The sequence below is a fragment of the Galeopterus variegatus genome, unplaced genomic scaffold (assembly GCF_000696425.1).
Source record: "Galeopterus variegatus unplaced genomic scaffold, G_variegatus-3.0.2 Scaffold3, whole genome shotgun sequence".
Taxonomy (NCBI): domain Eukaryota; kingdom Metazoa; phylum Chordata; class Mammalia; order Dermoptera; family Cynocephalidae; genus Galeopterus; species Galeopterus variegatus.
The window spans coordinates 208,865-221,075 of NW_007726114.1; positions in this window are offsets into that span (position 1 = coordinate 208,865).

Consider the following 12,211-nt stretch of genomic DNA (forward strand, 5'->3'; position numbering starts at 1 on the left):
GCTCCAGGGTCATCTACGGGTCACCTAGGAGGAATGCCCTGAACACAGTTGGGCTAGGCAGGAGAGCTGGTTATCACCTGGACAGCACTGGAGCACTGCTTTCTAATGCAGATATGATTCTGATGAGAGACTTGAGCCTAAAAGATAGCTAAGGTAACTTTAATCTAGTATATTAGGAAGGTTGACTCACGGTTTGGGGCAAGAATTAAAGAGCTACAAATGCTGAGGTGCAATGGGGTGCAGCATCCATGAGAGACCCCCTTCATCCTGTGTGCCCTGTCCCCTTACCTCTTGTGCACAGCACAAGTCCCTGGGCAGGGATGTGGCTGGACATCTGGCTGGGGACTGGGCAGGCACCCTCCAGATGTGTCAGAGACCTGAGAATGTGTGAAGACCCTCTGCCAAGAGGCCTGAGCCTGGGGAGCCTTGGAGGAGTCTGCAGGGGTCTCTGTGGATAATACTGGGGGAACTCCGGCTTGTTGGGGTCCCAGAAGGCCTGGCACCTCACGCTCAGAGCGGCAGAGTGGCTATTTCTACATCTGAACATCAACAAAGTGAAGAGTTTTTGAAAAAATGAAGACCACAGCTGGGTGAGAGACGCCAGGATTGTCAGGGGACCCATCCAGGGTCCTCTTACTGGGTCACAGAGTGACCTGTGTGGAAGGTTGGATTCTCACCTGAAGAACTGGTGTGGGACGTGGGCCTGGGAAGGGCTAGCAGGCAGGAGAAGCCTTCCAGGGACTGTTGGAGAGCCACTGTCCTGCCCAAGGCCCACCCCTCTGTCTTGGTGAAATCTTGAGTCATTCGTGCGTTCAGCAAGGGTTGAATGGACCCTGCAGTCCCCAGCCAGGCCGGGCCACCCAGGGTGAGCCCATGGGGACTGTATGGGTGGCTCAGCCGCTGACCCAAAGGAGAGCTGCTCTAGCACGGAACACATCCATGACTGTGTTAGGTTTGAATCTTGAAGGTTTTAGTCTCAAACCCGGAGCAAAGAAAACCAGGAGCCAGGCAGTAAATTTAGGGTAGGCTTTAATGGGGGCGCTCCCGGGTGAGGTTCCACGGCCCGGCAAGGGAGTGAGGCCGGGAAGTCGCACCTGGGCAAAGGCAGGTGGGGTTTTTATAAGGGTGGGCCGCTGCTGGCCAGCAGCCCGTATATGGTGCATAGCTGTGTAAAGTTAAGTCTCAGCTTCCTGCATAGGTTCTGTTTTCCCCAGTGTGACGTGGCCCTGAGCTGTTGCTCTGATGGCGGGAGATCTCTTGGAAGGTGACCTTCCGGTCGGGCGGGAAAGTCCCAGGGGTGGGTTCAACAAGATGGAGGCCCCGGTGCCATTTTGCTGACGTTCCTCTATTCCGCCGGCCTGACAAAGAACATTTACTGTGAAGTGTGACACAAGCGGAGAAGAGCACGTCGACACGTATGTATGGTTTGGTAAGTCGTCACAGGGACTCCCTCCCAATCCTAGTCCCTCCCTTCCCCTTAGTGGTAATCACTATTCTAATTTTCATTGTGATCATTTCCTTTTCTTACAGAGCTCAGGTCTGGCTGCCTGCCTTTCCAATAAAAACCACCCAGAAGCCAAGTGTTGATGAAAACGGAAGTCAGCTTTTCTTTTTTTTTTTTCCTTTTTGTCTTTTTCCGGGACCGGCAACGGGATTGCAACCCTCGGTGTTGCGCCCGCACCTCGCTCAGCCAGTGAGCGGGAACCGGTCCGCATGTGGGATCCGAACCCTCGGCGGGAGCACCACCGCGCTCCCAAGCGGCGCACTGTAGCAGTGCGCCACCAGGCCAGCCCCCTGGAAGTCAGCTTTTACTCAGGAACACCGGTGACCTGCGGAGAGATGCTGGGCTGACCCATCTCTTTGGTAAACCTGGAGGAGAACAGCCAGACTAAAGCATCTCAAAGACTGGTTCACAGACAGTTTTATTTTATTTTATTTTATTTTAATGACCGGTAAGGGGATCTCAACCCTTGACTTGGTGTTGTCAGCACCATGCTCTCCCTACTGAGCCACGGGCCGGCTCCACACTGAAGGGTTTTTAAAGAGGGGGCCAAGGGAATGGAACGTGGGAAATGAAAAGCAGGAGGGAGGGGGATGCGACCTTCAGGGGCTCCCTGCAAGGAGCCGGGTGCAATTTCTCACCAAGGCTCTGCCTGGTTTCTGCTCCCAGCCTTGCTGTTGTGTTGGGGACTGGGTAGTACATGGAAGTCTGCAGCTTTGGGCTGGCTGGAAAATAGTTTTACATTCATGTAAATAATGTCATCTCACTCCATAACCAAGGTTCAAAATGTCAAATAACCATGGGAAAGGAGAGAACTCTGAGAAATGCGTGTCAAGAAAACTGCGTCCTTTTAGAATTTGCCCGCAGCCCATGCAGCTTTAGGTCCCAGCGTGGCCTCAGTCCTGCTCACTCCAGCACTTCCTAGTTGCATGACTTTGCACCCTAAACAACGTGGCTAGGTCTGAACTCCATACAAATGGCATCACTCCACACGTGTTCTTTGTGCCCTCTCCTGCCCATCAGTGCTGCGCCAGGGAGACTCGCCTGTGCTCCACGCCGCTCTGGTTGCTGTGTTCTAACGCCGTGTGGTGTCCCCTGTGTGAACACACCACACTCATCTACCCACTCTACTGAGGGTGGGCATCGGGCTTATTTCTGACTTGGCAACTGTCAACAATGATGCTAAGAACAGGTGTACACGTGCTCGTGTCTCTCTGGAGTATTTACCTGGCTGTGGAGGTACAGATCTGATGATTCGCATTTCTTCAGCTTTGATAGAGAGAGAGGTCAGGGCTGTTTCCACAAGTGGATGCCCGCTCTGAGTGCCACAGGCAGAGTGCAGGGCAGCTGACGTCCGAGTTATCCCGCCTGGTGTTCTGCAGAAGCTCCTCGCTGTAGGGTTAATTCGCAATTGCTGACTTCCAAATCCACTATTAATGCAGGTGAGCACTTTTTCACCTGTACCAGCCATTTGGATTTCCTCATCTGTGAGGTTCCCCATCAAGTTCTTTCACCCACTTTTCTGTCAGTTCCTGCCTTTTCCTACAGATTCATCAAAGTTCTTTGTATGTTCTAGACACTCCTGCTTGTCAGTTGCAAACATCTTCTCCTGTCTCATGGCTTTTCACTCTTTTAGCGATTCCTTTTGATGTACAGACATTTCAGTGCACTTGAAATTGTCAACATTTTCCTTAAAATGTGTGTGCTTTTTGTGTCTCTATTAAGAAATCCTTCCCTACTTCAAGATCATGGACTTCAGGTACAGGCGTGCTGCTGTTCTGATGAGACCGTTATACAGTACACGCATGTACCGAGACAACAACAACAGGTCATGAACATATTCTTCCGTGTTATCTTTAAATGCTTTATGGCTTTGCCTTTCATGTTTGAGTCTTTAGTCCTCCTGGGATTGATTTTTGAGGACGGTTTTAGGTAGGAATATGTTTCACTTTTTCCCTTCATATGAATAGCCTCTTGTTCCAGGACCACTTATTGAAAAGTCCAATCTTCCCTACAGCTGGGCCATGCCAGCTTTGTGATAAATCAGGTGTCCCGCTGGCTAGTTGGCTCAGTTGGAGCACGGTGTCAATTACACTAAGGTCAAAGGCTCGGATCCCCTTACCAGCCAGCCACCAAAAAAAAAAAAAACCTAAAAAACTCCAAAACAAAATTGTACCCTTGGGCTGGCTGGTTAGCTGAGTTGGTTAGAGCACAGCCTTGTAACACCAAGGCCGAGGGTTTGGATCTCCAGACCAGCCAGCCACTAAAAGTCATAAATAAGTGTCCACATAGACGAGGTCTGTTTCTGGGGTCTTTATATCCCGCTCTACTTACTCGTTAACCTTCCCTATGCCAGCCCCGTGCTGTCTGATTATGAAAGGTCTGTGACATGCCCTGAGACCTGGTATCGCATGTCTTCCCACCTTTTGTCCCGTGGAGACATCTTAGCTGCTCTTGTGTCTTGCTAACGTCACCTTGGATGAAGCCCGCCCTCACCATCCTGCTAATTCTGCATCTGCCCCTCCCCTGCTACCAGAAGTCCTGGTGCCCCTCACCCTGCTGTACTCAAAGTATTTATTACCTTCTGCCCCGCAGGGTACTTGGCTTATTGATTTCGTCTCCCATTCGCGTGTGTCTCTCCTGTGAGAATGTAAACTGCAGCGTCTTTATTGGTGCTACTGAGGCCGCCCACGTGCAAAGCAGCAGCCCTGGACTGTGCTCAGCTGCTCCATAAATATTCATTGACTTGAATTTGTATCTCCATATACATTTCAGAATAAGTATCTTAAATTTCACAAAAACTTGGTTAGGATTTGGAAATTTCTTTGGTTGTATAAATCGATTTGGAAATAATTAACTTGGAGAGAATCTATATTGTGTCTTCTAATACATGAACATATTTCCATTTATTTAGACCATCTTTAATGTCTGTTAATGACAGTTTATAGTTTTTCTTATAGTGACCTTGTAAATTATTCCTAGATCTTGATGTTTTTTATGTTATTATAAAAATATTTTTCAACTGGGCCGGCCCGTGGCTCACTCGGTAGAGTGCGGTGCTGATAACACCAAGGCCGCGGGTTCGGATCCTATATAGGGATGGCCGGTTAGCTCACTGGCTAAACGTGGTGCTGACAACACCAAGCCAAGGGTTGAGATCCCCTTACCGGTCATCTTAAAAAAAAAAAAAATATATATATATATTTTTCAACGAAATTTGATCTTTACAACGTTGTTGCTAATACATAGAAATAAAATTGAATCTTGCACATGGATTTTGAATCCAACAGCTTTGTTGGCTCCTTATGAATTCTCAGCATTTCTCTGTGGATTCTTCAGACTCCTGCACACACAACCGTATTATCTGCCAATACAGACGGTTTTGTTTCTTTCTTCACAAACCTCACCCGACTCACTGTGCTGTGTGCCGCAGCCAGGAGGGTATTGAAAGCAGTGCGCTGATGGGCATCGTGCTTCCTTGCCAGTCCCAGAAGGAAAGCTTTCCACGTTTTCCCATTAACTATGATTACTGCTCATGGTTTCTGGTAGCTAGCCTTTATCAGATTAGCAATGTGCCCTTCTCTTCCTGGGCAGGAAGACTTGTTCTTAACAGAAATTGAGGGGCTGGTTAGCACAGTTGGTTAGAGTGTGGTGCTGATCACACCGAGATCCGGGAATCGATCTCTGTACCGGCCAGCTGCCCCCAAACAGAGAAATCAATGTGCATGGGATGCTCTCTGCATCACCGAGATGGCCACGTGATTTGTGTCCTGTGCTGGGTGAACATGCAGATGCTCACTGGGTACCTGAGAGTACTTGTGGTGTCTGGTGCAGAAAAAACTATTTACTCCCGGGAAGGGAGAAGATGCAGGAAGAAATACCCCAAGTTCATGCTCCTCCCACCACCAGGCCTCCTGGGGGCTCCTTCCTGGCTCTGACTGTGTGTTTCTTAGATTTAGTATTTGTCCATGTGGCATCTGTTAGTTGCAGGCCCAACTAATGGCCGGAGTGGTGACTCTCTTGCTGTCCGGAGCCCACACTCTGAACCCCCTCCTTATCTGACCCACACGCCGGCTTACGTGTCCCCTGCCCTAAATCAACCCAGGGCCAGGTCCCAGACAGCTGGGGACAGACCCAGAGCCCAGAATGACTAGACTCTCCACTCCCACAGAAACCCCATAAAGGCTCTGGCCTGGGCCTTCCTGTTGCTTCTTTCTGCTCCTGACTCACCCCGGTCCTTCCTCCTGGGGAGCAGACGGAGGGGTGGTCGCACCTGTGCTGGCTGGGGGAGCTGTAACATTCAACTTTCCTTTCGATGGCGTTGACCTCTCTTGGTCACCTTAATAGTGAGACCCAGGCACCATCCTCCCCGCGACATCGTGACCTGAAGGTGCGGGGTGAGAGTGTACGTGGGAGGCGAGCACCCTGCAGCCTGTAAGCTCGTGGGTGGCGGGTAGGAGGCAAGACACGAATCCCAGGGCCCGGGCTCAGCCCGCGCGGCGGCCCGCGGAGGTGACAGACTCGGGCCTTCTGCAGGACACGCGCCGCGCACGGCTGCAAATGCGTCCCGGCTCCGCCGACGCGGGCGCGGTGCCCTCTGAAGAAACTCATCGACCAGCCGGAGGGAGGACACTTCTGTTCCCATCCCCGCTCCGGAAAATAAAGTACGATCGTCATGCCAGGAGGTGACCGAAAAGGCAGCCAGACCTGCAGGGACAGGTGCGAGGGGGACCGGCCGGCTGCGGGTCAGCAGCAACGTCACCTTGTTCTCTGCATCTCGCACGTCTGTGGCGTTGTGAGATTTATGTATTGATTTTTATGTTTTATTTTATTATATTTTCACATTCTGTGATGTTGTTTGCGGAGCAGTTGGGAGGGAGGGGCAGAGGGGAAACGTTTGTGACATTTTAAAAACTTAATTGGTCTTAATTTCTTTTCTCGTTTTAAATATCCACTGTCACGCCTAATTTTGTTTCCGTAAGTTTGTGTTCTTGACGGTAAAGAGAGGCCCAAACGGCGCCGTGCGGTCCCCGCCCCTGTCCCGCCCTCCCGTGCGGTCCCCACCCCTGTCCCCGCCCTCCCGTGCTTTCCCCCCCCACCTGGGTGCGTGGAGGCCGCCAAGTGCCGGTGACTGTTGGGCTCTGAGTCATGGAGTCCCGTGTGGAACTCAAACGCCTGTATGGCTTGAATATGGTTTGTCCCCACCCGAACTCATGCTGGGGCTTGGTCCCCAAAGGAGCGGTGTCAGAGGCGGCGTGTGGGTCTGGGGACCGCCCTCCCTCGCTGCCCGCGCCGCCGCGTCCCCTCCCGCGGCTCCACGCTGTGACACAGCTGGGACCCCCACCGGAAGGCGCCAGCTGTCCCGGGCCGGGACCGCGCGCTGAGGAAGCCTGTCCCCTGCGACGCCCCCCGTCTCAGGCGTCCCGTTGCCGACCCCCTAACAAGTCGAGTCCCCGCGTCCGCGCGGCATCCCGGGCCCCTCCCCGGAGCATGCCCAGCCCCTACCCAGTGTCGCCGTGCAGGGGGCCCGGCGTGGGCAAGAAGGGAGAGGCGGCAACGCGACAGTCGAGACCCGGTCCTTGGTTGTGACGGGCGGTCTCGGCAACGTCTGGGTGTAAGTTGGTTTTCACAAGTAGCGCTACCGACGGCGAGTGGCGGGAGGACGGGGGCGCTGCAAGCCACCCCACGACGCAGGGGAGGCCGCACCGCAGAGTCGTCCAGCCCCGAATGAGGACAGTGCGACAGTGCGGCGCTGGGCGACCCTGGGCAGGGCCGCGGGGCCTGGAGGATCTGCGGCTCTCGGGATTATCTGGGCGTCGGGATGGGGCTGGGCTCCACGGGGGTGGGGACGGGGGTGGGGGCAGCTCGGTGGACAGAGCCTGGAGGCGATGTGTCCACGGCAGTGGCCAGGCCAGCACCGTGGCTCAGAGGCTGGAAGCCCAGAGACTTCAGGTGTGCAGGGGGATTCTACCTGCCCAGATCATTCTTACATTTTGTCTTCCCAACCCTTCAAGAGTTAAGAAGGAAAAATATTTTCTCCCCGTTTCACAGATGAAAAAAAGGGGTCCGGGCAGGGACAAAGCCTGGAACTGCTACCCCCCAGGCCTGGGGGTTTCTCATGAACGTGCGGGAGCACCCACCTGGACCACGGGACCACCCGTCTGTGACTCCAGACCCCTGGCCCAACCGGGCTTATCTGGAATCTGCAGCTCAGATCCTGGAACCCTCCCAAGCCTGTCCAGCAAGACTCTGATTCATCAACCAGCTTAGGAAGGCCTAGCCTCTGGGGAACTCTTAGGATATATTATGCATCTAATTGGAAAGAAAATTACCCTAACGAGGCCTCAGGGCCTTCTTTCCATTTCCCTACAGGCTGCAGGAGGAGGCTGTGAGCTGCCTCGGTGGTTGGAGGGGTGGGGCAGGATTCGGGCTGTGTCGAGAATCACCCAGCCCCCACAGTCGCCCCCTGGGCTCACAGCACACTCAGAGGCCGGTGCCATCAAGCTCCCTTGTGTGGATGAAGGAGCTAGCTTCAGAAAGGTGCCCGTGGCTGCCCCAGGACCCTGAGGCTGGGCAGTGGCAAGTCTGAGATTTGAATCCCCTTCGTGAGGCTCTGTCCCCTGGTCTCCTAAGCCCTGGCTTCTTAGTTGGGATTTGTGTCGCCTTAGTTGAGATGGCATCAGAGTGGCTTAGAGCCTGACAGTTGTGGGCTCAGTTCCTCGCTGCCATGCATCCTGGCTCTGCACCTGGGGCAGGTGGCTTAACCTCTCTGCACCTCAGTTTGCTCACCTGGAAGGGGGCTAGGATTCTTGCCTGCAAACATGTGGTAAGTGCTTGAAAATAAGCGGGAGTCAGGGTTACTGTGCGGTAGGTGGGTCTCCGCAGGTGTGGAGGCCAGCCAAAGCAGCTCTGGGTCAGGGAGTGACGGGAGCCAGGAACATGCAGCCCCCGGGCAGGGTGGGGCCCACAGGGTAGCACTGAGGGACTCTTCCCAGGGGATGAGGGTCTGCTCTTGTCCTGGACTAGAGGGAAGGCAGGGTCTGTGGACTGGCCAGAGAGAAGTGGTGTGGCCCAGGCCTGGGGCTGCCGATGGAGGCTGTCCTGCTCTGGGTGCAGACTTTTTGTCTCTGGGTCCACATCTGAGTGCATCTGGGGTCTGCCCCCTACCTCCCACCCCTAGAACCCTTGGGTTCTCATGGCTCATGGCCCATGTCCTCTTCCTGGTACCAGGAAGACAATTCTCTGCCTCCCTTGCAGTGAGGGGGCTGGTTCTGGGAGGAGGTGCCTGGGGGCCCGGGAGGGTGGGGTACGAAGCGGTGATAGAGACGCTTCTGTAGAGGGAGTTAAGGTTTTTTTTTTTTTATCAAAGATGACGGCAAGGGGGTCTCAACCCTTGACTTGGTGTCAGCACCACGCTCTCCCAAGCGAGCCACGGGCTGGCCCTGAGTTAGCTATGTTTTTGTCTTCTAATTTATTACAAAGTTTTCAAACTGAAATTCAAAGCTCAGTTCCACAGTGACAGGAGATCATGTGTCTCTTCCCAACTCCACACCGAGTGACGTCACCTCACCCCGAGGGGAGGCTTCACACACGGCAAGTGGCAAGCACTACACACCACTACACACCGGGGCTGTTTGGTCCCGGGAGGCTGGTGGTTAAACTTTTGGCTGCACCCGCTGCTGAGCACGCGCACTCCTGGGCCTCCACAGCCCCACAGCCCGGGGCGAGGCCACTGCCCCCACCTCCCTCCTGCTCCACCTGAGCTTCACTCTTCCCGGATGGGGGCCGCTCAGCGAAGGTCAAGTGGACGTGGACATCTAGGTAGGGCACAAATCCCAAGGGAGAAGCAAACCTGGATCCAGATCTCCCTTGGGTGCCAGAGTTTGTTGTCAAGGGTGACCTGATCAGCTGCTGTGGCAGCAAGTGGGGGACCCCGCGGGCCCATGTCTTCCTGCTGCTCCCTGGGGCTACGGTGGGAAACTGCAGGTCTCACCAGCTAAATCCAGGTTCCTGGTGTTTCGAACAAAGAACTGGACAAGACACGCCAGAGGTGAAAAGCAAAGGATGGTTTATTTAGTGAGAGAGAAAGAACACTCCAAACAGAACAGAGTGGCCCGAGCAATACTGCGGCTCAAGAGCACTGACGGGTACATTCCCTGGGGTTTAAGTCCTCCCAGCTGGATTTGTGTCATTCGGTCACTGGTCGAGCACCAGGTGTAGACTCTGGTTGGCACCATAGCTTGTGGGAGCTCATTGGTCCAATCAAATGGTGTCCTACGTGGGGCAGAGCTCCCCGCCTGTCCTTATTTCCTGTGGCCCTGCAGGCCTGTGTCCTCAGGGGACCGGCCGTACTGGCCGTCCTACTCCCAAACACCTAGGTTTCCTCTTCCTGCTCTTGTCCTCTAATTTCCCACAACATTTTCCCTGAGAGACGTGATCTCCATAAATCTTTTTTTTTTTTTTTTTTTTAAAAGATGACCGGTAAGGGGATCTTAACCCTTGACTTGGTGTTGTCAGCACCACGCTCAGCCAGTGAGCGAACCGGCCATCCCTATATGGGATCCGAACCCGGGGCCTTGGTGTTATCAGCACCGCACTCTACCGAGTGAGCCATGGGCCAGCCCTCCATAAATCTTTATGGGTTATAGAAAGACGATGGTCCGTCTTCCATAATTGCTTCTTCACTGCAAAGGGGTGTTGGCCCTGCCTACTGGGGATCACGAAACCCTCGCCCTACCTGGTCTAAGTAGGAGAGCAGCATCAGAGGCACATGGTTGTGGTCAGTCCAAGGTATGTTAGTGGGTGAGCCCGTGCAGTGTGCGGTAGGGGCCAGTGGCGGTTCCTGAAGGAGGCACAGATGAAAAACACACGAGACCCGGGCTGACAGTTCACCAGAGAAGTTCTGCTTTATTCAAGGACTGCGCGTATATTTATAGGGAGCTGCATTCCGGGTTTGGATAGGGGGTGGACGGGGCAATAGCTGATTGGACGGGGCTGGGAGGGAGGCGAGCCTTGACCTGTGACTGGTTGAGGTTTTGGTGCCGGCGGGCTTTTACTGCGGAGAAGAACCCGGAAGGGCGCCATATTGCCATGGAGTGCCTTTCCCCTCCCCCCCCCGCTTGAGTGCCCACGGTATCCCTACATTCCTCCCTTTTTCCTCTGTTGTGGGAATGGGTCATCGTAATCTTCGAGCTACTTCCTGCTGGAGGGGGGCGTAGTGGGGGAGGAGGAATTGGGAGGAGATAGGAGACCCTTTATTAGGCTCCAAAGGAGAGTAGAATATAAAGTACTTTCGAGGGGGGAGAATTCTAGAAATGTTCCTTGAAGCCACAGGTCAGCTATCTGTTGAGTCCAGTGTGTGTAGGAAGCTGTAGGGGAGAGCATCCAGGCGTCCGCAGCCAAAACCTCCAGGAACAGGGACCACTGGTGATGTAGATCCATTTAGTGGGCAGGGTCCTCTGTAGTTGGTAATTCCTGAGTAAAAGCTGGTTGAAAGTCTGGTTAGAGATTTTACCAACTTGAGACTGGATGAACTTTATAATGCAGGGTAAAAAAAGACAGGCTATGAGTATTATAGTAACGGGTCCTAATATTGGCCATACCCAGGTGAGAAGGGAGCCTTGGAAAAAAGAGGAGAAAGGATCAGGGCGGTTGGCTCTGAGGTCTGAGGCTAGGTTGGTGAGTTTGACAATATTGGTTTCTACTAGCCCCAACTCATTGATATAATAGCAACATTCTTCCCGGAGGAAGATGCAAGTGCCGCCCTTGTCTGCCATGAGGAGGGCTAGTGCTCGGCGGTTTTGTAAGGTAACTTTAGCTAGGGAGGTGATTTGTCTTTGTAAGGCAGATAGAGATTCAGCTGTGGAGGTGAGGGCCTTTTGTAGTCTGTTATTAACGTCTTTTACTGCCCATAGAGTATGTCCTAAGGCCCCGCCGGACAGGCCGGTTGCAACAATTGATGTTGTTAAGGACATTCCCACTAGGACTGGGAGAAAGACGACTCGACGCTGTCTTGGGGGTGGATGGAAAAGGTGGAAAAGCTCTGTGTGGGAATAGAAAGTTAGTTGGGGAACGACAGTGACTAGGTAGCAAGGGACGGAGGTATTAGGAAAGATAAAGGTGGAAAGGGTTCCGTTGCACCAAAAAAAAGTGCCCGGTGGAGACGTTGTGAGGCTTGTGATGGTGGTCTTTTTTGTGCAATGGAATGAAGAATGGGGTGAAGGGGTGGATGATCCCAGAAAGCAGTGATAGGAAACCACACTGTGGTTGGGGGAGTCATCGGGGTCCCATAGAGGAACATCGGGAAGGCTGAGGGGTGTAGAGGAAGAATTGGAGGGTAGTGAGGTAATGTTTACAGGGACAGCAGCCAGAAGTGGGTGCAGCAAAGATGCGCAAAGGAAGCAATCGTTAGGAGGTGTGGAGTTGAAGAAAGTCTGGTTAAGGAAGATAACAGTTTCAGAAATAATTTGTTGCCAAGTGTAGATGGGAGAGGGCTGGTTGGCGGCATTTATTTTTGAGGAAAGGGTTTCTTTTTGCTGAGAAATGTGAGTATGTACAGCAGATAAGGAAGCGTGATTTTTTATGGGGACATATGTGCAGGAGATTTCAAATTGTCCGCAAGGGCGAGAACCGACGGAGGTGCTGCAGTAGAAAGACCCAATAACCACCCCAGCCCACCTAGAGTTCCAGGGATCGTTAATCTGAAGGCTG